The sequence below is a fragment of the Plectropomus leopardus genome, chromosome 16 (assembly GCF_008729295.1).
Source record: "Plectropomus leopardus isolate mb chromosome 16, YSFRI_Pleo_2.0, whole genome shotgun sequence".
NCBI classification, from domain to species: Eukaryota; Metazoa; Chordata; class Actinopteri; order Perciformes; family Serranidae; genus Plectropomus; species Plectropomus leopardus.
The window spans coordinates 7,551,313-7,573,804 of record NC_056478.1 but is presented as its reverse complement, the minus strand read 5'-3'; the positions used below and the strand labels follow the sequence as shown (position 1 = coordinate 7,573,804).

General features: G+C 39.1%; 1 protein-coding gene across 4 annotated transcripts in view; it reads left to right on the top strand.

Moving 5' to 3' along the window:
- The first annotated feature begins 6,670 nt into the window (after positions 1–6,670).
- epb41l2 (erythrocyte membrane protein band 4.1 like 2) overlaps positions 6,671–22,492 on the top strand; it is a 71,168-nt gene continuing 55,346 nt past the window's right edge. For all 4 annotated transcript variants that reach the window (XM_042503169.1, XM_042503170.1, XM_042503167.1 and 1 more), the window contains exon 1: positions 6,671–6,812. The gene's annotated coding sequence lies outside the window, so the exon portion shown is untranslated. The remainder of the gene's footprint in view (positions 6,813–22,492) is intronic.

Genomic DNA, 22,492 nt, shown 5'->3' with positions numbered 1-22,492 from the left:
GTGAGATTAACATCAAATACTTTGAGCACATTTTCTGTAGGAGTTTGTTAAAAAAAAAAAAAAAAAAAGCAATTCGCTAATGTTTTAAATGTTTGAATGCTTGTGAAAGGCATCTGAACTGTAGACTGAATATAAAGATGGACAACGTGACAGTACCCCCAAAGTGTAACTTTTCAACTTTTCATCGCCCCCTGGTGTCTGACTGCAGTATAGGTCATAAAGCCCGCCCCTCCATGTTAGTTAATGGCACATGAGCCAAACTAAAAGTACACTCCAAATAAATTTTTCTGACAATGACGGTAGCTCTCATCACCCTGATGTTTGTTCAAGTGTTCTTTCGTCATGATAAGTTCGGTTTTAATGAGTTTTGAAATGAAGTCAAGTCAAGTCAATTTTATTTATAGACCCCATTATCACAAAACATGGTTTTCACAAACATGGTTCCACCATGATTGACAGCTGTGACAGCCAATCCATGCGCTTGCATTCAATGGGGCTGCTTGCTATTGGTCGGTTAAGTGTTTTGGCCAAGCCCCCAGGAAGTGCGCCACCCTCTGAAGCAAAATTTCCATAGTGGCCAAAAGTGGAACTACAGCGTCACGTGATGCACACTGGCCCAGAAAGACTTTTCCCCGTTTGTTAACATTGGGAAAGAGACCTCCTTAAATCACTGGCTAATTTTTTTGAGACATGATGACTTTTCAGGACACATTTTTATAGCCATTATTAAAAACATTAAGTCCTAAAAACATAAAATGCGCTATTTTCCGAATCAAGATTTGGAATTTGGTGTTTCTCCAGACATAAAATGAATGCGCATCAGACCCGCGGGACTCAACCCGCATGAACGCGCACGTAACTCTAAGAGTTTCTGACACAGCACAGGCTTGTATCAGCTGTAGTAATGGATATTTTTGCTGTAATTCATCATTTCTTAATCACAATTCATCATTTTTAACATTTTACAACACATCCATACGCTGTTGGCTGTAAAGCTGTAATATGGACGTCTTACCGTGTCTGTATCAGAGACCGTATATACAGTCTACGGTCTGTATTCAAACTACCGGTTATCAGTGAGCAGCGCAGAGCACTAGAGACAGTTACTAAAAGGTACTGAACGAAGTATTTTTAAAAGTTGAGCTGTGTAATAAAACACGGGACAATATTACAAGGCACCACCTTTTATTACCCTTTTATGGGCACAACACGTTCCGATTCTGTTAATTTGATTTCTCCGGTCGAGATTATGATATGATTCCCTGATGAGACGTATGTGTGTGTGTGTGTGTGTGTGTAAAGAGAGATAGATATACTATTATCTGATAATCACGTAAATATTAAAACTGACAGCACTGCTGTCGTTATACCGCCGATTAGCTGCTGTTGCTGATAAGCTAAGCTGTTCGCTTCGAGCACTCGGGTCATCTGTGTAAGCGAGCCAGTGAGTCGGAGTCAATGCTCGGGTACACTCGACTGCGTTCGGCTGTCGTTAATCACTTCTACACATCCTCTATGGGCCAGTAGATCTGGGTATTTTACACTTTTCTAAACCCGGAAAAAGAGTTTTCTCTGCTTCATTCCTTACAATACATCCATGGTTTTGGCGGGAAATCCCCAGTCATCCATTTTATATACATATATTACATTTTATATATGGTCTAAACACAGCAGAAGAAAACTGATGTCAATCCAGGTTTTAAAAGGTTAACGTGGGAAATATTTTCTTACTGGACTACAACCATACCACAGTACAGATACTGCTAACTCACCTAGCACCACAGAGCAAGCCTCTCGCCCATGAGAAAATGCAGACATCTCTATGGTTGATATCTCTATCACTCTGCAACTCAAACCAAAAAAATTTAGACAGATAAATTGCACTACAGGTATATTTATATTTGATTTAGAGGTGAACTTTAAGTGGAAGATTTGAACACTTCCACCACGTACAGTATGTGTAGTGCTGCATTCAGGTACCAGGACACAACTGGACTACCAGTTCATGGGTGTGAGATGCTGGACTACTGCCATCTGCACATGTGATCAAGAAAAACAAATACAACTTTTGTGTATTTTTGTGTTTAAGCTTTCTTAAGTGAAGACACACCTATGAGTGTTTAATCCGACACACATATGCAAATAAGTACACTTTTGTTTCTGTCACTTAGGAGGACATTAAGATTTACTCTGAGCCTTACGTGATTAATACATGTACACACACACACACACACACACACAGAGCAAGAGAAAGAAGGCACAGACATAGTGGCGACAGGAGAACACGTTTAAGAGTAAATTAACACTTTATTACCCTGCCTCCTGTGCTGCCAGTGATAAGGTAGAGGTGCCACCCATGGGTCCACACTGCAAAATCATCTTTCTTTCTATTTCTTGCCTACTCTTTTTTCAGTATAGTGTTTTTCATCTTCTCGTCCATCAGGTTGTTTCTGTTTATTAAGTTCTTTCTGTGTCTTCCTCTCTTCCTTGGCTGACACCTGATCCTGGAGTTTAGAGTTACAACAAACACACAGTGCAGGAGGAAGAGAGAGAGAAAGCGAGAAAGAGGGAGGGAGCTGGTGGTTGGCATTACATAAAACAAACAGGTGTGAACTGAGGGAGAAGTATTTGTTCAGTGTCCTGGTATTTGTTCGACACACGTGAAGATAGAACGAGCGGGTGAAGTGAAGTCGTACAAGGAAACACACAAGTCCAGTCAAGCAGCTCATTTCAGCTGATTATCAACTGTCAGGTAAAATACAGTTTGATGTGTGTTGTACTTTTATAGTTTTTTGGGTTTTTTTGGTGCATGTGTTTGTCTTCAGGCTTGTGCATGTTTGTGCAAGTGTATCTATGCATGTGGGCAATATGCAGTACAACATGATATTTTTCTGATTCATTTCTGAAAATACCCTCAGAAAATTACAGAGATGCCAGCTTTGATCATAAGATTATACTGAATGTTACTTAATTTGCAGGTTTGATGTTTAATAGCAGTGGAAGCTACTTTGCAGTAACCTCATCATCTTTATAGTAAAACAAAATATATCTTTTTAGTTATTAGCAAGAAAATTGTATTGAAAAAGATAAATAATGACCTAAAAATAAATCAAAATGGTTAAAAAAAAAGTCCTGAAAATAAATAAATAATAGGAAATGGACTGGGAAAAAATTTCAATAAACACTCACATATACTGTAATACTATGAAAAATATTTCTATAACATGTCTGTACATTCTCCCCTGTTTAAAAATGTTTCCTAATGTCTTGCAAATTAGCAAGAAATGTGTTCAAAAGAAATTTGTTTTTTAAAAAAAAAGACCAGAAAAGTTAAAAAAAAATACAACAAGAAAATTATCTAGGAAATGAAGCAAAAAATGCTTTTATGCACTCACATATAATATTATGATATAATATTTTTGTAACATTTCTGGACTTTTTCCCCATTAAAAAAATGAATAATTGTATCTCTCTCCTAAAAATTATTTCTTTTCACTACTCCACTTGCAAAATTAGGACACTTTTAAAACTTTCCTAAGTTTAAAAAGCAACCAAACACATTTTCTCTGGTTTGAAGGGCTTTAATGCTTTGTAAAAGGCGTCTGAACACAGCACAAGAAAACTGATTTCAATCCAGGTTTCAAAGGGTTAAATCAGCATCCAGCATTAAGAGATTTTGCTGTTCTCAGGTCAGAGTAGAGGAATGACTGAGCAGTATCTGACTGTACCATCAGGGCACTGGGTTGGCAGGACTACAGTTGGTCCAGTGGGCAGTGTTTTGCTGTCCAGATGGCTCTGTCAGGGTAATTCCCCTCAGAGGAGCTCGCTACTAATCCTCTAGAGAATCTGCACTGGCTTGATCTCATGCCTGTATGAGGAACTGGGCAGATAACTTAGCTGCCTGCACTGTTTCTAATGGATGAGCCTGTTAGCTTATCGACACTAGTACAATTTGTTGGTTAACAGTGAAGACACTGCAAGTGTAGTTGATTAGATCCACACTGTAAACTATAGTAGGAAAAAGAGATAACTGCTGTGTGAGAGTTTTCTGTTGACGAAACAAGAGGAGAGGAGGCGGGGAGAGAGAGAGAGAGAGATCTTGGATAAGGTCAGGCTGATTATGTGAAGAGTCAAGACTTGATCTCAGTGTGGGAACTATTTCTGCAATATGGGACCTTTGATGATCAGGTACACCTTTCTGACTTTCTAGACTTTTTAAAAAATGTTATTTTGGTTTATCCCTGCTTCTCTGAGATCTAAATGTAATATGGACACATGTTAGCTAAGTCAAAAATGAAGCCGAGACCTTTAAGAGGTCATGGGATTTATTGTTCACAGCATTGCTTGGACACTGGTGATCTAACTGTGTGGCTATAATTGCTAAATGTTTATTTTGGCTGTTAAAAAAATGTTGCATCTGTCACAGGCCTTTTGATGTTGTAAAACTAGAGATAATAACACTGTTTACATTCAAATACATAAAAACCTTCATTTGAAAAAAGGAAAAAATAGCATAAAAATAATATGAAAGTTATTTATAATAAAAATGTAAAAAGTAGGAAAAATAGTTACTGGCTGTATGATGCCTACTATATGAGGTGACACAGCTGATTCCTGTAAACCCGTGACTCTGAGCATTGAGATAATCACGAAAACACACACACACACACACACACACACCAGATCTCCACTCTGGCGTGACAGTCAGCAATCAGTCTAATTTTATTGACATAATATCCTCATGATGGAGAATGAAAGGAAACACGCCCACACAGGAAGATTTAATCACACAAATATTACAGAGCTGAGTGAATTAAGGTCTCCTCCCTTTGTTCCCCAAGTCTATGACCCTTATGGCCCCACTGGTCCTAAAATTGAGTTTAAAGCTGCTGAATAGGACGCACACAGAGCAGCCTGACCTTTATCTCAGTTTGGATCATAATAAAATCAACACAGGGTGCTCTAGAAGGTAATATCACCTCATTTAAGTATCAGGTCTCAGAGCCGTGCAAAAATTTCCACCCTTAGGTGCAAAGAGAGAATAACTTTTCCCATCATGTAAATCTGTGTTGTCACATCTATCCAGTTATTTATAGTAGGACCAACATGCATCATCCATCTTCTGGTTGGCACCTTTTTCCCTGCTGCCAGCAAGATACACATTAAGATTTTGCCAATACCTTTTACTTCGGGAGGATAGAGCCTTAAAACATGACTTTGAAGTGTAATGGTGTTTTAAAAAAGCATTGTATTGCTGTGTGTATTTCTTCCCGGTTATTTTGTATCTTTTGGCACACCAAGAATATATGAAAAAACAATTTATCTATGTAATTTGTTTGCATGAAATGATGTTATAACCCCTCATTACTCGACCTTGTTTTTTAGCCCAATCTGAGGTATGCAACTGTAAAAGATGTAGCTCATGAAATAAACATGTTGATGTGCTTTGGGTCAATAGCAATGGCTGATTTTCTGTTCTCCTGCTCTCCATTCCTCTTGTGTTTGTGTGTGCACGCGTTGCTGGCCCGCTGCGCTTCTCTGCTGGATCCTCTACTAATGGTGAGTCCACTGAAACACACACTGCATATCTGCTAACAATCAGGCTGCCCTTTTCTGTTGCCACAAAATTAAACTTTCTCTTGTAGGTCTTTGAATCATTCTACTATACATCTATCTATAGATCTATCTATTGTTTCTGTGTGGTTGTTTACTTCTCCTCTTTTGTGGATGTCAAATCTCCACGCTGCCTTATACACTATAAGCCAATTACTTGAGCTTCTCTAATCTGGGTGTGGGTGTTGGTATATACAGTATGTTAGAGATGTGTGTGTGCAGTGCCTGTATTATGCAATGACCAGTGTGTGGGTAAGAATCTATCTATCTATCTATCTATCTATCTATCTATCTATCTATCTATCTATCTATATCTATATCTATATCTATATATCTATATATCTATATATAAAGTCAAAGACCCTGATTTAAAAAAAACCTTTGATACCATCTGAAAACCCCAAGGTATAACTTTAAATAAAAGAGAGAGAGAGAGAGAAATAATTGAAAAAAGTCAAAGACCCTGATTTAAAAAAACCTTTGATACCATCTGAAAACCCCAAGGTATAACTTTAAATAATAAAAAATAAGTCTGTCCTTTAGTTCCTTATATTCCAATGGTGACCTTAATGACCTTAAGTGCAGGTAAAAAAAAAGAAATAAATTAATAGAATTCCAAATAAAAAACAACATGAACATGAATAAAAACAAAAAAATTGAAATAACGTTTTCCTTAGACCTCCTGTTCAAGAAATCTTTCTACAAAAAAAGTGCTTTTTTCTTTTATTTTTAAAACTTTGATTAATCCATGTTTAACTACAACTGTGTTCTCTGTAAAATTCTGGACATAAACATGAAAAAAACATACAAACAATAAACTTTATCATCACTACATTGCAGTGATGTTATTCGTCCTCTAGAGAGAGCTGCGCCGCTAAACTGACTCTTCCACATCTGCATCGAAAGTCCCTCCCACTTATACTGGCAGCGCGGTCGACCAATCACATCTCGGAATTTAATACAGTTCCCGCTGTGAGCCAATGAGAGACCGCTAAAAGATGTTTTTCACTGTATGGGCGGGTCTTGGGGGGATGATGGACACGTCTTCTTTGAGCCGTCGCCAGATTTTCGGTGTGGACTGTAGTGGAGATTTTTGGAGGCTGAGATAGTGGGACGTACGTTATTTTTTGGAGGAGAACCGAGTGAGAGGCCACGTTTGGAAAAGTTCCCCGCACGCATCGTTGAAAAACCACAAACAGGTAACGTTTAATTTTGCCTCCTTTTAAATCACGTGATTTTATACATCGGCGGCTGCTTCAATGCTTCTCGGGCATTTAGCGGCTCAAAATGTCGATTTTGTTGCAGTTGATGTGTTGGTGCTCAACCTGCGCTTCAAACCACAGTTACCAGAAGCAGTTTGAGGAATAATTGAAGCAAACAGCACCTCTAAAATCCGTTATATGGAAGTCATACCTTCGATGTAAGGAGCTTCATGGCGCCTATCTTACTCCACATTATCCCTGTTATCATCACCTAAACTACTTTCATGTCCCGCTGTATCCCGCCCGGACTCCGGTGTGCTTTACATGGTTAGCAACAAAGGTATCGTTGAAACACTAAAAACAGCGTTAGTGACACGTTTAAGAGTAATTTTCTGAATGAATAGACCTCGTTAGGTTACTGGTGGTGGTTGTATTTCCTGGTGTAGGTGAATCCTGCCGCTATGTCACGGTAACGGTTGGCGGTTGCTTCTTGTAATCATGCTAATCGTTAAAAGTGCTTAAACATCCCTCCGGTTTGTTTTTGCGAGCTGCTGTTCCTACATCAGAGTTAGCGAGTAGAAAATTGTAGTTTGTAGGCATGAAGCTGTTGAGGACATTAAATTTTAAGACGTTTTATGTGTTGTTGTCTGTTACCTTGTGTATTAAAAGCAGTGCTTCCTAATGTTAGCAACACACGTTGACTTGCTGCTTTCAAATGACTCGTTTCATATGGTTTTATTCAGCAAAATTGTTTACAAAGATGTTTGGGAAATGCTGTCCCGTTTGGTTACTGAATTCAAAAGATGTGTTTGGTCCCAGGTGGGACTGTGGCAACAGAGAGCATCCACCAGGGGCGTTTCTAGGATTTGGAGACATGCTGGCTTAGCCCGGTCCTCAGTAGGGGGTCCACGGGAGTCCGTCTCTTGATAAACAAGTTCTATTTGATGTTTTTTCTATGTACTCTGGTATTTTATAGAGCACTGGTTCCAGTGACGTATGGTAGTTGCCAAGGGCCCCAGTGCATGCAATTATGATGGGCCCTTTTGCTTGTTAGTATGCACCTAAACTAGGTATAATCTATCGTCTTGGTGAGCAGCGTAAGTGGGGTCGTGTAGTCCATCTTTATATATTATCTATGGTAACGACCTAGCAGCCAAGACCAGACACATTATAAAGTCCCTCTCCAGTGCAAAAAAACTATTTAACATGACTCCGCTGATTTGCATCCCCTAATAAAGACCCCAAAGGTGCTGTTACTTTGACCAACCACAAATGTCATTTGTCATTCACACACACTTTCCAAATATTTTGGGGGGAATATCCTCTGTGTACCCCCTGAAATCAATGCCTATTTGACCAACACCCATAAAAGATATGAAGATGAATTTTCTAGTTGTAAGCAGCAAATGTTTGACCTGCTTTACTTGATAAGTGGCTCAAATTATCAATTGAACTCTTGTATAAGTCCTAATTTTACCATGCAACCAGAAGATGATGTTAACCATACCACCGATGCCACATTTCTGCAATGAATACTTAATTTTAATGGCTTAAAATCGATTTTAAACTCTCCAAAGTTGAGATTCAGTTTCAGTTTTGATGAATTTGCCCTTTAGCGCACCTCAGTTTCTGTGTGTCGTCTGCAGACAGCGCTGTGTGTACATAGCCCACAGGATTATTTAACAAGTGTGTGTATTTCCCAGGCAGAGCCTTAGAAGTCATACTTTATTTGACAGATGGCAGGGGTTCAACTAGTTCACAGGCTGACGGGCAGGCAGGCTGACCAACTGACAGACACACGGGACTGAGCTGCGATTTTGCTGACGTGTAGAAAGTCAGCACCAATTGGCAGACATAAGTGATACATCAACATAATTCAATTTTGATGAATTAAATCAATGTCTGTATGATGTGGCAGTCAGATTTAACATGGTTAAACACTCCTCGAGCCATTTTTCTCTTGTTGAACAAATATACCTGGCTTTTTCAATAACTATTAGTGACTGCTGCATTTTGCAATTCAGTGTGTGATGTTTGCTGCAGCATTACTTTGACTGAGAACGCAAGCATGCTAATATAAGGGCAATGCTTCTTACAGTCACCCTTAAAACTGCCTCTAATTATCTGTCGCAGTATATATGTGTCTGTAACAGCTGCTTATCACCTTAAAGGGATAGCTCAGATCTTTTGAAGTGTTTAAATTAGGTACCTAAACGATGTACTGTTGCAGAGGGTGCAACAACAAAACTGTATCTCAGCCACCTTAAAAAAGTCTCACAAGGACATCAAGGCAGGGACAATGTCATGGCTAGATGGATGTGGGACTTCCGATCTAGGAAATAATGTCTAGCTTTATTTTATGTCATTCGAAGAATTGCATTTGATTGTTTTTTATGAATAATGAGTACATTTCTCCTGAAATTACTTCCAAAACACACGGGGATGCCTGGTGAATATCCTAGAACAGGGATACTCAACGTGCTTTGCTTCGTGGCCGCTTTTACAAAATGACAGGAGGCCAGTGGACAGTTGCAGCAGCACCATGTATGTCCCTAGGATTTTAGGACATTTCTAGGATTTTAGTGCCTTCAAAGGATTTAAGGACGCTGCAAGGATTTTACGATGCTTCGAGAATTTTAGGACATTTCTAGGATTTTAGGACATTTATCAGCTTTTTGGATGTCTCAAGGACTTTAGGACATTTCTAGGATTGTAGGACAGTAGCTAGGACATCTGTCGGAGGTTGTGGGTGATCCTCCACTGACTTTTTTTTGATAAATAAACTCTATGGTGATGCTTTTTTAATGCACTCTGGCAACTTATAAATACTAAAAGTACAAAAACAGTTCCCAGTGTGAATTAATTGATTTTAATCAATCATCACTTTATTGTGAATTAAAAAATGGTTGTTGGGCCACATGGCACCCTGTCAGGGGCCAGGTTTGGTCGGTAAGTAGTACGTTGAGTATCACTTCCCTAGAATCTGTTTGACTTTGCATTTATTCTAATGTGATGGGTATAAACTGGAATACAGGTGATTTTCCATACATGTGATCTTGTTTTCCATGTTAACCCGTCTCTCTGTGTGTTTAAATATGGAGACAAGACTTTAATCTTTCTGCACAAACCCGGTTGCAACTAAACCCTTTCTCAGAGCTGAGTGGAAACCCTGTTGAATTGAACGAGTTACATAACAGAGTCATCGTCCATCCATCCATCTATCCACACAGCCAACCAGCTACAGTACATTAACGAAAGAATGAGTCCAAGAGCTGCCCACAATCATTTTTATGGACTCTCATTGCCTTTAAAATGTTTCATTTCTTAATTGTGTGGATTGCTGATTTAGGCACAGACTTTTTGAGATTTATAGTAATTTATTCTTTGGCCTTTTGGCACTACAAATGTGTTCCAACTAATCAGTTTAACCCTCTGAAACCTGAAGTGATGTCATTTTCCTTGTGCTGCTTTCCGATGCCTTTCACAGCTATAAGCAAACTGGTGCAATTTCTGCAAAAAGATGTTCACAAATGCAAGGAATTAGTAAAAAGCTAGGGGAAAATGTCTAGGAAGAGGAAAAAAGCTAGGGAAAAAACTATATATATAGCTAGTTATTCCTTTTTCTTATACAGAATAGTTATAATTTTTAAAGCACCTTTTTTTCAGGCCATCTCCCTTAATATTTTTATTTTAAATTTATATTGTTTTTAGTAATTTTCTGGGATTTTTTTGTACTGTTTACTAATTTCTCTTTTTGTTGCTTTTTTTCTTCTTCCCATGTTTCTAAAAGAACTCAATTTGCCCAGGTTAAGAGTGGAGGGTTAAGAATGGAGACCAAAAGTCCAATACAATGCAAAAGTACAAAATAAGAACCCTAAAATTACCATTAACCATTTACCATTTACTGATTCTCTCTGCCAATTCTTACATCAGTTCAACATCACATGTTTTCTGCTGTGTTATAGTGCGACATTGTATTATGTTACAGGTGCACTTGTAGTCTAGCTCAAGAAAACCCACCTCAGTTAAGCTTTCATGACATCCAGCCACATATGATAAATAATATGCATTACAGGAAGACACTTGGTTCAGTAAACTGTAAGGGAAATCGAACAGTGAGCCATGCCTGTCACTCTTGTGGGTTTTTCCTGTCAGGCCCCCGCTTTGTGTGTATAGTTTAAATATAATCATCAGCGCCATGTTCATTCTCAGACCCTCGGATGTAGAACAGTGGCGGCTCTGTCAGACCCACTAATGAGAAGCCTTAATTGGTTGTTCTGGTGGGAGAATATTCTGCTCATTAAAGGTAGCTGGAACTAACTCCGGGTTAGCCAGAATGAGTACACATTTTTTTTTCTCTTAGTATCTAGTCAGTCTAGTCATTTTGAGATTTGTGTATTTTATGTAAATAATGATTTTGAAAAGTTTAAGTGGCTTGGTTCTGTCCAATAGAAGTCATTGGGGTCCAGCAAAACTATATAAAAACATCCTTTTACAAACTCTCACACAGTTTGTTCAGTTTAATCTAAGTCTCATCCAGTTGTATGCTCAATTCTCCTTAAACAAACCCCCTTCCTTAGATTTATAATAATAACTAGACACCGGATGCCAAAATGGCGCTTAGTCATTTCAAAGGAGTTGCTCACCTGGCGCAAACGCCAAAAAGTTTCTAGCTTCCAGGTTTACTTCTGCGATATGTGGCCCACTGAATATGCGCAGTAGTGTTTCTCCCGAGTGGCCCTGCACGTGAGTTCCTCCTTGGCTCCTAGACTTGACATCATGATAACGTTGCAGGTTTTTAAATTGCTTTTCATGGCTCAAGAAAAGTTTTATGAATAAAAAACCACCATGGCTCAAAATTTCACATCGGAAAGAGTCATATTTGACCTTGTGTGCAGTTACTGCAGTGTTCAGTGGACCCTTATGACTTCAGTTCATAAAAAATTTTACTTTTTTTTGGATTTTTTTTTTCACCACATGCATTCGAGAAAAAGGAAGTTTCCCACAATTTTCAACACAACACAGTTAAAAATACACAAATATGTAATGCACACACAGTAACTCTAATTGTACTTTTCTCTCACTCACCTTGTGAGGCGTAGAAGGGCAAGTTTGAGAGACAAAAATAGGAAACTAGAGATAGAGTGACGAAAGGAGGGATAACGGATAGAAGCAGAGAGGAAGTGAGTAAGAGTCGGACACAAGAGGGGAAAGAGAGACTGAGTGAGAGCGACAGAGAGAGTGAGAGATATTGCTTAACCATTCGGAAAGGCTATGGGAACATCCCCGAGTGTGTGCGTTTGTGTGTGTACGTGTGTGTTTTCATCATGACCCTGTCGGTTCAACAGGAGCAAAACACGTCACATCAACTCAGGCACACACAGATAGCCCTACTGTCCCACATCGCGTTGAGTGATGAGTGCGGACTGTGTTTTTAGAAAAGAGGCAGATCCGAAGAAAACTTAATTTTCCCTTAACCCTTTGAAACCTGGATCGACATCACTTTACTTGTTTTTAAGTATTTTAAACTTTGAACCTTGAGCAAATTGGTTTGATTTTCCTTTAGAAATGTGAGAAGAAAAAGCAAGAAGTGTCCTGTAAAATGCAAGAAATTAGTAGATTTAGAAATTATTGTGAAAAAAAGCTAGGGAAAAAATTCTATATTTCAAATTATCATAATTACATATTTAACCTTGAGCAAACTGGTTTATGTTCTTTCAAAACATGGGAAAAAGGCAAAGAGGAACCTGACAAGAAATTGTTAAATTTTAAGAAATTAGTAGATTAAGAAATTACTTAAAAAAAGCTAGGGAATTTTTTAAAATATATTTCTAATGATCAGAATTACATATTTAATTGCAGAATTCTTATAATTTTAAACCGTTTTTAGGTCAATTCCCTGTGTTCTTTACTTTTCCATTTGTTGTTTTTTGTTAGTTTGGAGTTTTTCCTAATATACAGGTAATTTTTATGTAAGTTTTAACTTACTTTCCTAATTTGTGGGTCACATATCATCATGACAATCAAGGTGTGTTAAGTCTAATTTAACGCAGTCATCTCCTCTATGATTGAAGTGACTTTGGGTCATTCACAACAATTACTAAAGGTGGACATATTCTATTGTAGCGGTCAGCCGTGACCAGTGGGTATTAGCCTCTAGCTTTCAGAGCTGCTGGGCCAGCGGGCACCGCAGGACTCGTATTCACGCAGAGAAGATCAGAGAAGCACGGATGAATGGAAACTGTAATGCAATGTTCAGCTTATTACAGAGACAGTGAGGGCAAGGAGGGCGGGTGAGAGGGCGAAGTAGGGAGAGTGAAAGGGGGATAGAGATGTAGAGGACGTGTGATGGAGGGGACAAAAATGGAGATGGAGGAAGGGTAGATTCTCTGGGTAAGAGGGTCAGCGAAATGCCAAAAAAATGTCAATGTGAAAACTAGAGTGTTAAAAACAGTTTTTGTAACAGCCTTTAAGTTAAGTATTAGTGTTATCCTAATTGAGTTGAACCAACAAGTTTAATAGATTTAAATAGATTAGATTGTTTGTATGTAGAGATTAGTGGAGTCATATTTGTTTTTTGGTTAAACAAGGGCGTCTATTAGAGGAGAACAGAAAATCCCTGTGTCGAAGGGCAACATTTTACATCAGAGAGGGATAAAGAGAGGGCAAACTGCCTTCCCCAGCAAGTGACCAGCTCTGAAAGAAGCGATAGAATAAAAAAGAGAGAGAGCGTGGGCCTGTGGCTTTGGCTGGGGCCCAAACATAGTTAAAAACAGATTAATCAGCATAGGGTCACATTCTCACACAGAGAGAGGCTGAACAGAGCATGGCGGGACGGGGCACAGCCTTCATCTTTTAAAGGCCACATCTTGGGGAGCAACAGGAGACGGTGTTGGCACTGAAGTTTATTATCAGAAAAATAACAGATAATATTCTGCTATAAATACTGATGTCTGATCTCAACATCCTCGGCAGTTTTTTCACAAAAGTTCAGAGTAGGGGTTGTGTAGACTTTCTTGGGTTGTAAAGATTGACTGTCAGTCTATTATCACCTGTGAGTTTTCATTTTTCTCTTCTAATGTCAACAGGTAACATAATAGAAGAATTATATTTTCCTACCATATCAGTCCCTCTTTTGTCACCTTATTTATCAACAGCATCACTGTTATTGGACTTTTTAAAGACACTTTGGATGCTCAGCTGTCCCAACATTATGCAGTGGTTTGTAGCAATAAAACCTACTGATGTAATGTCTAAAGCCATTGAGACAATAAGGTCATGCATGTCAGATCAAGACTAGACAATACCTAATTAATATGAACATGCCACGAAATGGACAGGGGTATTAATTACTTAGTTACAGTAGATTTAATATGTAGATTTAATATGTGAAAGTAGGCCTTCTGATTTTCCCTCATTGTGAAAAAAAAAGACCAGTCAAGCTAAAAGCTATATCTGCAACAATATATCTATCCTCGATCTGACGTTAATGTCAATTGTACATGGTCCTTGACAAATAAATGAATAAAATAAATAAATAAATGAACTAACTAACAGTTATTTTCATAATTGTCATCTTCAGGTTATTTCCATCAGTCATTTTATCTGCAAAAAGACAGATAATACAGAAAAGTGTCCATGATAAACTCACTCATTCACTGATTGATGACTGATGGATTTATCTTTTAACTATTACATTCATGTAACTTATTCATCAAGCGTTGGCCGTCCATTCATTTAGGGCTGTCACAAAAGTCAAGGAGGAGGGAAGAAGCAGAGTGCACAGAGGAGGTGAAACCCCAGGGCAGTGTGATAAAGAGGAAGGGATGAGAGGGAGGAAACGGAAGTGAGAGGAGAGGAGTGTCTGAGGCAAAGAGGGGTGAGATGGAGTGCAGACCAGCTAACTTGTTCTCATTAGCAGCTTTTGAGAAGCTCTGAAGTTTGTAAAAGGTCCTGGAAAGAGTGTAAAGAACCCAGTGAACTGTGTGTTTATGTGAGAGCGGGGTGAATAGACGGCGTTTCCCACAGGTCAAAACTAAAAGAATACCTTCTAAATTACTGAAGTTTGTCAGCCAAGAGAGACGATGTGACTTTGTGTGGCATGATGTAGTCTGAGTGTAGGGAAAAAAAACCCAAATGAGTTTTGCTTATCCATAAATGTTCAGAGACAAGGATTGTACGGATGTTTTGCTCTCTGCCTCTTCCTGTTTTTATGTTGACAGATTCCTAAAGTGAGAGACAGAGAGAGAGAGAGATATATGTGGCTAAAAATGAGCATTGAAGATAAAGATGATGAACCGAGTGAAACAGGATTTAAAGTTACCCCTTTGCCAAACTTCCTGTTTCCTGGTTGGGGGTCAGAGGTCACTGGTCTGGGATTAACTGATACTAGGTGCCTAAATAATCTGTCTGTTCATGTCACTGACCTAAAGAGAAGAGCTGGTTGCGGCGACATATTTCACATAATATCATGTGAGTGTGTGCGGACTTTAGAGGTGACATGACCGGCTCACAGTTATTGAGAAAACAGGATGATGTTCTAAAAATGAGGACATCTTATTGCGTTCACAAGGGGAATATCTAATTTTAGAGTTAGGGTTCAAGGGTAGTAGTAGGAAAATGTATGTCACACAGCTGTGAGTTGGTGTGTGTGGGAGTGCTTAACGTTCTCATTATCACATCTTTTCTACTGACCGAGCATGCGACATTTTGCGTTTGTTTGCTGATGCAGCTACAGTTTCTCGAGATGCATGATAACAGTGATAAGGGGAACGTTCGCCCCCAAATCAAAAATACATATTTGGATTTTATTTTATTTTATTTATTTATTAATCTAGACAGTCCCGCCAGGATTTTGTGGGGTGTTTTTGTGATTGTTGTGGCCTGAGATGACAGATGACAGATTTCACAGCAGCTTTTATTAAAAACAACACAAAAAAAACCCCCAAATAGGCGTTTTTTTTTCCCTCTCTTAAAAGTTTTTATTTTGTTAAGTTTCCGTATATAGGATGCACATCATGATATGATGCCAATATTGCCCTAAAGCAGGGATACTCATCTTGCTTTCTAGGATTTTAGGAGGTTTCTAGGATTTAGGACATTTCTAGGATTTCAGGACATCTCTACAATTTTAGGACATTTCTACGATTTTAGGACATAAAAAGCTTAGCTAGGATCTTTGTCAGGGGGTACGGGAGATCCTCCACCAGTCCTTTTTTTGATGAACAAGCTTTATTTTGATGCTGTACTCTGGCACCTTATATATACTGAAAATACAAAAACAACAGGAGGGCGCCATTAATGTTGACATTTTGCGTTGTCACAAGCATGAATATCTCCTCCATGAGTAGATGCAAGTTTCCTTCTGCGTAGTAAAACGGATGTTGGATGGATGTAGTTTGGTAGAAATAGTTCCTACATGAAACTTCTGGTAACTAGGTCTGTGGATTATCTTGAGTAACATGATTTCTGGAAAGAGACATCAGTCACTTGCAGAGCTGAATCAAACAGATCCTGATGGAGCTCGTTTTATGTCTGGGTGTTTGAATATATGTCCGTAGCTGTGGGATGTAGCACCTTTCCTTGTTTGTTATGTCTTATTGGTGATATTAGGCTGATGGTGATTATTGTGTTGAGAAAAGTATCCAGTTTGCTCTCATAAAAAAGAAAATACGTTGTTATGACAGTGTGCTGACAGATTTCAAAGCTAAGTAGGATGTTATTCCCTTCATGTGCATCAACATGCCTCACCAGGCAGCTGTAATAATGACTCTCGATGCCCATGAAGTCATTTGTTTTGCCGAGGCACCTGTTGTTACCACCCTCTATGGGATGTACGTTGCTATAGTAACACCACACCCACTGCTGCTCGAGGGAGACCACGGCAAGCCATGCATTTTCGCCACGTGTTTTGCTGTCTTTCTTTTTCTTCCACTTGCTTCTCTTACTCCCAGCTAATGCTTGCTTTCTTCCTCTCTTGCCCTTTCACACACACACACACACACACACACACACACACACACACACACACAGTAAACTGTATCTCCTCTCGTGTGCACTCTTGTGACCCACCCATACTTTCACTCTTTGTCTCTCACACACACACACAATGCACGCACACACAAACACACAGTCACTCACACGTTCACACAGACAGGGCACTTGCGCCTGACTGCTTTAATCGCTGAATAGGGGAGTTTAGCAGCTAACAATAGTAGTTATGAGCTAACCCATTATTCTCTCTCACACACACACACACACACACACACACTCACACTCACAGAGAGAGAGAGAGAGAGTTCTAGCAGATAGGGTGCATAAAATCAAAATATATTTCAATTTTATGTAATGATAATCGTAGTTTCTAATATTGTTCTCAGTTTTTAGACATTTTCACTCCTTTTTGTAGCATTTTCACCATCCAACATTTCTCAGAAAAATGGAGAACAAATAGGGCTGTGTAGCATTCAAATGTTGATTCAGAATTGTAATGTAAATGTTATCAAGAAGCTTCAAACTTTTCAGCACAGCACTAATGCAAATACAGTAAAATGAGGCTAAAATGATGAATATTAGTTATAATAGCTGGAGCTGAATATAACATCCGGGAGTTGCTGAAGAGAAAAACTTAAAGGTTCCAATGCCATGTAGTTTTGCAGCTGACAGTAGCAGTTATGAGCTAACAGTAATAATAAGGTAACAAAAATAATAACACAGTATTGGTCATTTAAACACACCGTATGAGCTGACCATTAATTTAAGATAAGCCCAAACTGAAGGCAACAGGGAAGCGTGTGTGTCAGAGCATGTGTGAAGTGTTGAAATCAGGTGTATCTGGCTGAGAGGGTGAGAGAGACAGAGATGAATGGATAGACAGGCAGGCAGGCAGAGAGACAGACACACAAACATACACAGGGATTATCCTTTGTGTAATCCTCAGTGTGAGGGTCAGAGTGCAGTGTGAAGGGACAGGCATGTTCAAAATTTTCACACCAGCAGTCCGCATGTCTGAATGTGCGCATGTGTGTGTATCTACGTGTGATGATTGACAGTTTCACCATGTTTATCCGTGTATTTACCAGTGGCTCTGCGGGTATGAGTTTACATGTGCTGTAGAATCCGTTTACGTGTGTTTGCTGTATCTGTGTGTATGCATGTGTCATTGCGTGACAGATGGACAGATCGTACAAGAGAACAGCACAGATTAGGATTCTGCACTGTGTGTGTGTGTGTGTGTGTGTGTGTCTGTGTGTGTGTGTCTGTGTGTGTCTGTGTGTGTGTGGTTACTTCAAAACCAAACCAGGGCTCAGTAACTGTCATCTGTTGGACTGTAGAGGGATACTTTGAAAAGCCGTTAGCTTGTTGCGTCAGTGTAGGGTTGTGTTTGGGATGTCCCAGTGCAATCTGCTGGATTGGATTTTTTTAAAGTCATTAGTATCGGCTGAATGATAGCCAATAGATTTCTACTTTTCCAGCACGTAGTTTTTTGGAAACCATTATACCTGGTGTACACCAGTTGTTAGAAACAGCTAATGTAGATCAATTAAAACACAACCACACAGCATTCGATGTGGAACTGTGGAGTATGGATGGGGATCATTAATTTTTATTGATATTCATACCATTATCGAGACTCCAACAGCCTTGGGCTTGAGTTTCCTTAAGGGCCGGAGCTGTTGTGGTCAAACCAAAACACTAATGGTTCACAATCAGGCTTTAGGGGATGGAGATTTCATGAAATCACTTCCACAGCCTTTACTATTTTGATGGAGCAATTGTGTTTGGTACTGAGACTCTGTTCTAAATTAGTACCTAATATAAAAACCGAAGTACTTAGTTTCCGTTTAAGAAGAAAAAAGAAATAATTGAGCGACCATGTGGTGTTGTATGGCATGAAATGATGGTGTAAAGATATCAACGAAAACAGAAACACAAATACAGTGAATTAAGGGGATTCCAGATACGTCTACCCTTAAAAACACAATTTGAAACATGAGTAAATGGTTGAAAATTTGTGGGTGAGAATATTCTAACAATCATGCTTTCAATAATCTTTGAAGAACTCTTTCTTCCAAAAGGCCTCTATGGATGAAAATCGTTCTTAATGAAACTTTAGTCATAAAGAACCCTTGAAGAACCCTTTCTTGAGGAAAAAAAGAGTTCTGGGTGGAACATCAGCTCTTCAGGAAGAAACTATATTTTTAATGTGGGTCGGAGGGATACAGTGGTTACATTTGCTCCTTCCATGATAACCATGACTGTGGAAGAAGTATTATAAGTTGAGAAACTTTGTTTGACAATTTGTTTTCCTGAAATTCACATTAAACATGAAATAAATGGACACAATATGGTGCAAGTTAAGTGCTACTAGCTCTAGCAAACAGCCTGCTGTAAGCTAAGCGCCTCTTACTGGTGTTGCATCAGTAAGGATGAGAAGAGGGAGGGGAAAGTAGCTGCTGCAGCTCCTGTAGGTCCGGCACGTTATATCTGCTGCAAATCTGATGCGGTTTGAAATGGGTTTAGGCACGGTAATAATCTCTATTGTCACTTCTGTGCTTGTCCACTAATCTGTATTTTTGCTGTGGTAATCTCTTGTCTCCGTGGGGATTTATTGTTGTAGTCTGTGAATGTCATTGCCGTGGAAACCAGTTCCTCCCTGATCCTCCCCCGTTCTACCCCTTAGAGCGGGGTGGGTGAGGATGTATATGTTGTCATATCTGCTTTATCAGACAGCTAAAAAAAAAAAGCACAGATGTGAAAACCACTGGAGCCACCAAGATGACTGTCTTTTTTTTCTCTCTATTTCTTGACTTTTGCACTCAGTCCTGTGTCTGTCCCTCCATAAAATTTTATCTCTTGACCGTAGGCCAGGTCAGGAAGTTGTTGTTGCCATGACGACAGCCCCTAAAAGCCAGACAGGCAGCAATAAAGTTGTAAGTGGGAGAGCTTGGTGTTTGTATTTGTGCATTGTGATGTTTGTGACAGTGAAAAAAAAGAGGACATGGTCTCATATGGGGTATCTGATCTTAAACTGTATTAAGTGCTTTATTTCCTTAAATGTAATTTGTAGTTGCTATGGATGTCCTGATTAAGGTTTTTTTTGCCTATAATCCCAATCCAAGTGATTTAATATAGAGTGTCTGCCTGTACCGAGTCCTGCTCTGATACTTGTATTTACCTGGATAATATATCTGCACAGTGCACACTTCAGTTACTTGAAAGTTATTAAAATCAATCCAGTGTATATGCTTGACATTTTGATAACTTAGCAGTGCAATACAAGAAAAAATGTTTGCATTCAAATTGTTCCCAAGGTTTTTTTAAGTTTTACAGAATAACAAAGAAAACAAACTAAAATGTCCCAAGAAATTGCTCTCAATTCCGCTAAGTGCAACATTTGATTTTTCAACAAAATAACAAAGGAAACTGTCATCAGAAATAGCTCTCAAAACCACTTAGTGCAGCATTTGTTTTTTTTTCCAAAAAATAGCAAAGCAAACGAACTGAAATGAGTCTTCAGAGACTGCTCTCAAATCCACTTAGTATTGTTTCTGAATAAAAGTACAAACACTAAATGAGTGATATAATCACTTTTTTATAGGGACCCAAAATGTTCCTTTTTAGTAAAAACTTATGACTTTTAACAGACATCTCGCTGGTTGCTCTCCTTGCTTTTATGCTCCTATTTATGACTTTTAAATATGCTTCTGTTTTGGTTGTTCTTATCAGTTTTTATGATAATCATTTTACCATGTAGCAAATAAAATCTATTATTAATATTATTACAGCCAAACTTTAACATTCCCTGTCACAACAAAAACAAATCGGCCACAATTCGGCTTATTACAGCATTATAGTAAAACAAAATCCGTTTGACTGTAAGTGGTGCAGCAGCTTAAGTTGAACTTGGAAAAAAACAACTGTTTTTACTTATTGTAGTTTCAACATTACAATAAAACCTGAATATCTGCTGCAAATTGTGCTCTCGGTTTGTGACACCTGTGTGACGGCATATGTAAACAAAAGATCGGGCGGGGCACATGCTCAAAATAACCGATCCTGATCGGTTATTTGATTGGGCCTAGATATTGAGACAGTCTGAAATATTGCAGGCCAAGAATGGGAGGTAATGGCTCAGTGTAGAGATTCATGCCAGTATCCATTATTAATCTGGCACAGTAGGCATGGACAGAAGGTGTGGTCTCTCTCCTTTCTCCTTCATCATCTTTCACTTCGCTCCATCCCTCTTCCTCACTCTGTTTGCCTCCGCTCCCCTCCTCTCTTTCACACACTTCCTCTTCACCCCCACCCTCTGGTTTTCTGCCCTTGTTTCTCCGAGCGTCAGTCCCCAGGGACGCTCAGCTCGGAGGGAGAGACGAGAGAGGATGGAAGAGAGAAAATGGCAATGACGATTTGTAGGGCAGGCATTTTGCTTAGAAGTGGGAAGTGAAGGAAAGAGAAATATAGGCAATAAAGAGCAAAAGAAAGTGAAAACAAATAGAAGGGAATTGGGAGGTGAAAAGAAGGAAAGAGAAGAGACAAAGGGAAATAAAAAGAGAGCAACAATAGGTAAGGCTGTTAGTTGTGTCCTTCAGTTTATTTAACCATTCATTCAATCATTCATTTAAAAAAACTAGTAACAGGTGTGGGAAGGCTTGAATTAGTGTTTTGTATTACAGCAGTAAAGCCTAAAGGAGCTGTTTACTGAGGGTAGAGGGTCCAGTCAGTGCATAAGTATGAGTTAATGTTTCATCTTTGCTGTGACAGTCATGTGTTTGCTGAATACTTCCAGCGGGTGGAATTTGTGTCAAGAAAACATCATAATCTGATTGGAGATAAGCAAATAATGAGATTAAAGAATGCTAACTAAAACTAAAATAAATACTGATAAGCTGCTTTCAAGAGCAAGTAGCCAGCAAATATGTAAGCTTATAGATGATGATAAGATGAGGAAATCAGCGGAGATATGCTAAGTGAGAGAAGCAGATGGAGGGAAAGATCAGTGTTGTTGAATCAGAAAAAGCATGTAAACAAACCCAGAAATACCTCATCTCAATCTTCAGGCTTTTCTCTGCATATTTGGATAACTGGGTTACTCGAACACTGCTAATCGACAGTGAAATAGTCAGAAAAAATGCAACACACAAGTTGTGCAGTTCTTACCTGTAGACTATGGGTGTCAATGCTTTACATTAATTGGTTAACTGCCAAGAAAAATTTGGACCAATTACACATTTCGGTCTATAGGTTACTTTAACTACTACTCAGTTTACTGTACTGTACAAACCATGGTCTGATGGGAGCTAGCTAACAGTGCAGCTCTTTCTGTGATCACAGCTTATAACTTTGGGCTGTCACTGTCAGTACGGCTAGAGGTGCTAACATAGTTAACAATGCTAAAGAGGTTTTGTGGCTTAAAATTAAGCCGCTCTCTCGCTGAAGCTACCTGGGGGAAGATTGGAGCTTGGTTGTCATGTACCAGCGATACCATCCCTTTGGTGGGATGGAGCATTAATAGCAGAATTAGCAGCACTGCTAGCAAGCCTCCACCTGACTGGGGTGGTGCATACTGCAGAGCGACCAAGGCTACAGTTAGCTGACCAGTGGAGACTAGAGGGTGGGCGGTGGGTACTGTTTTTCTGCACGTTAGCACAGCTAGCCAGCTGACTGTTCAGAGA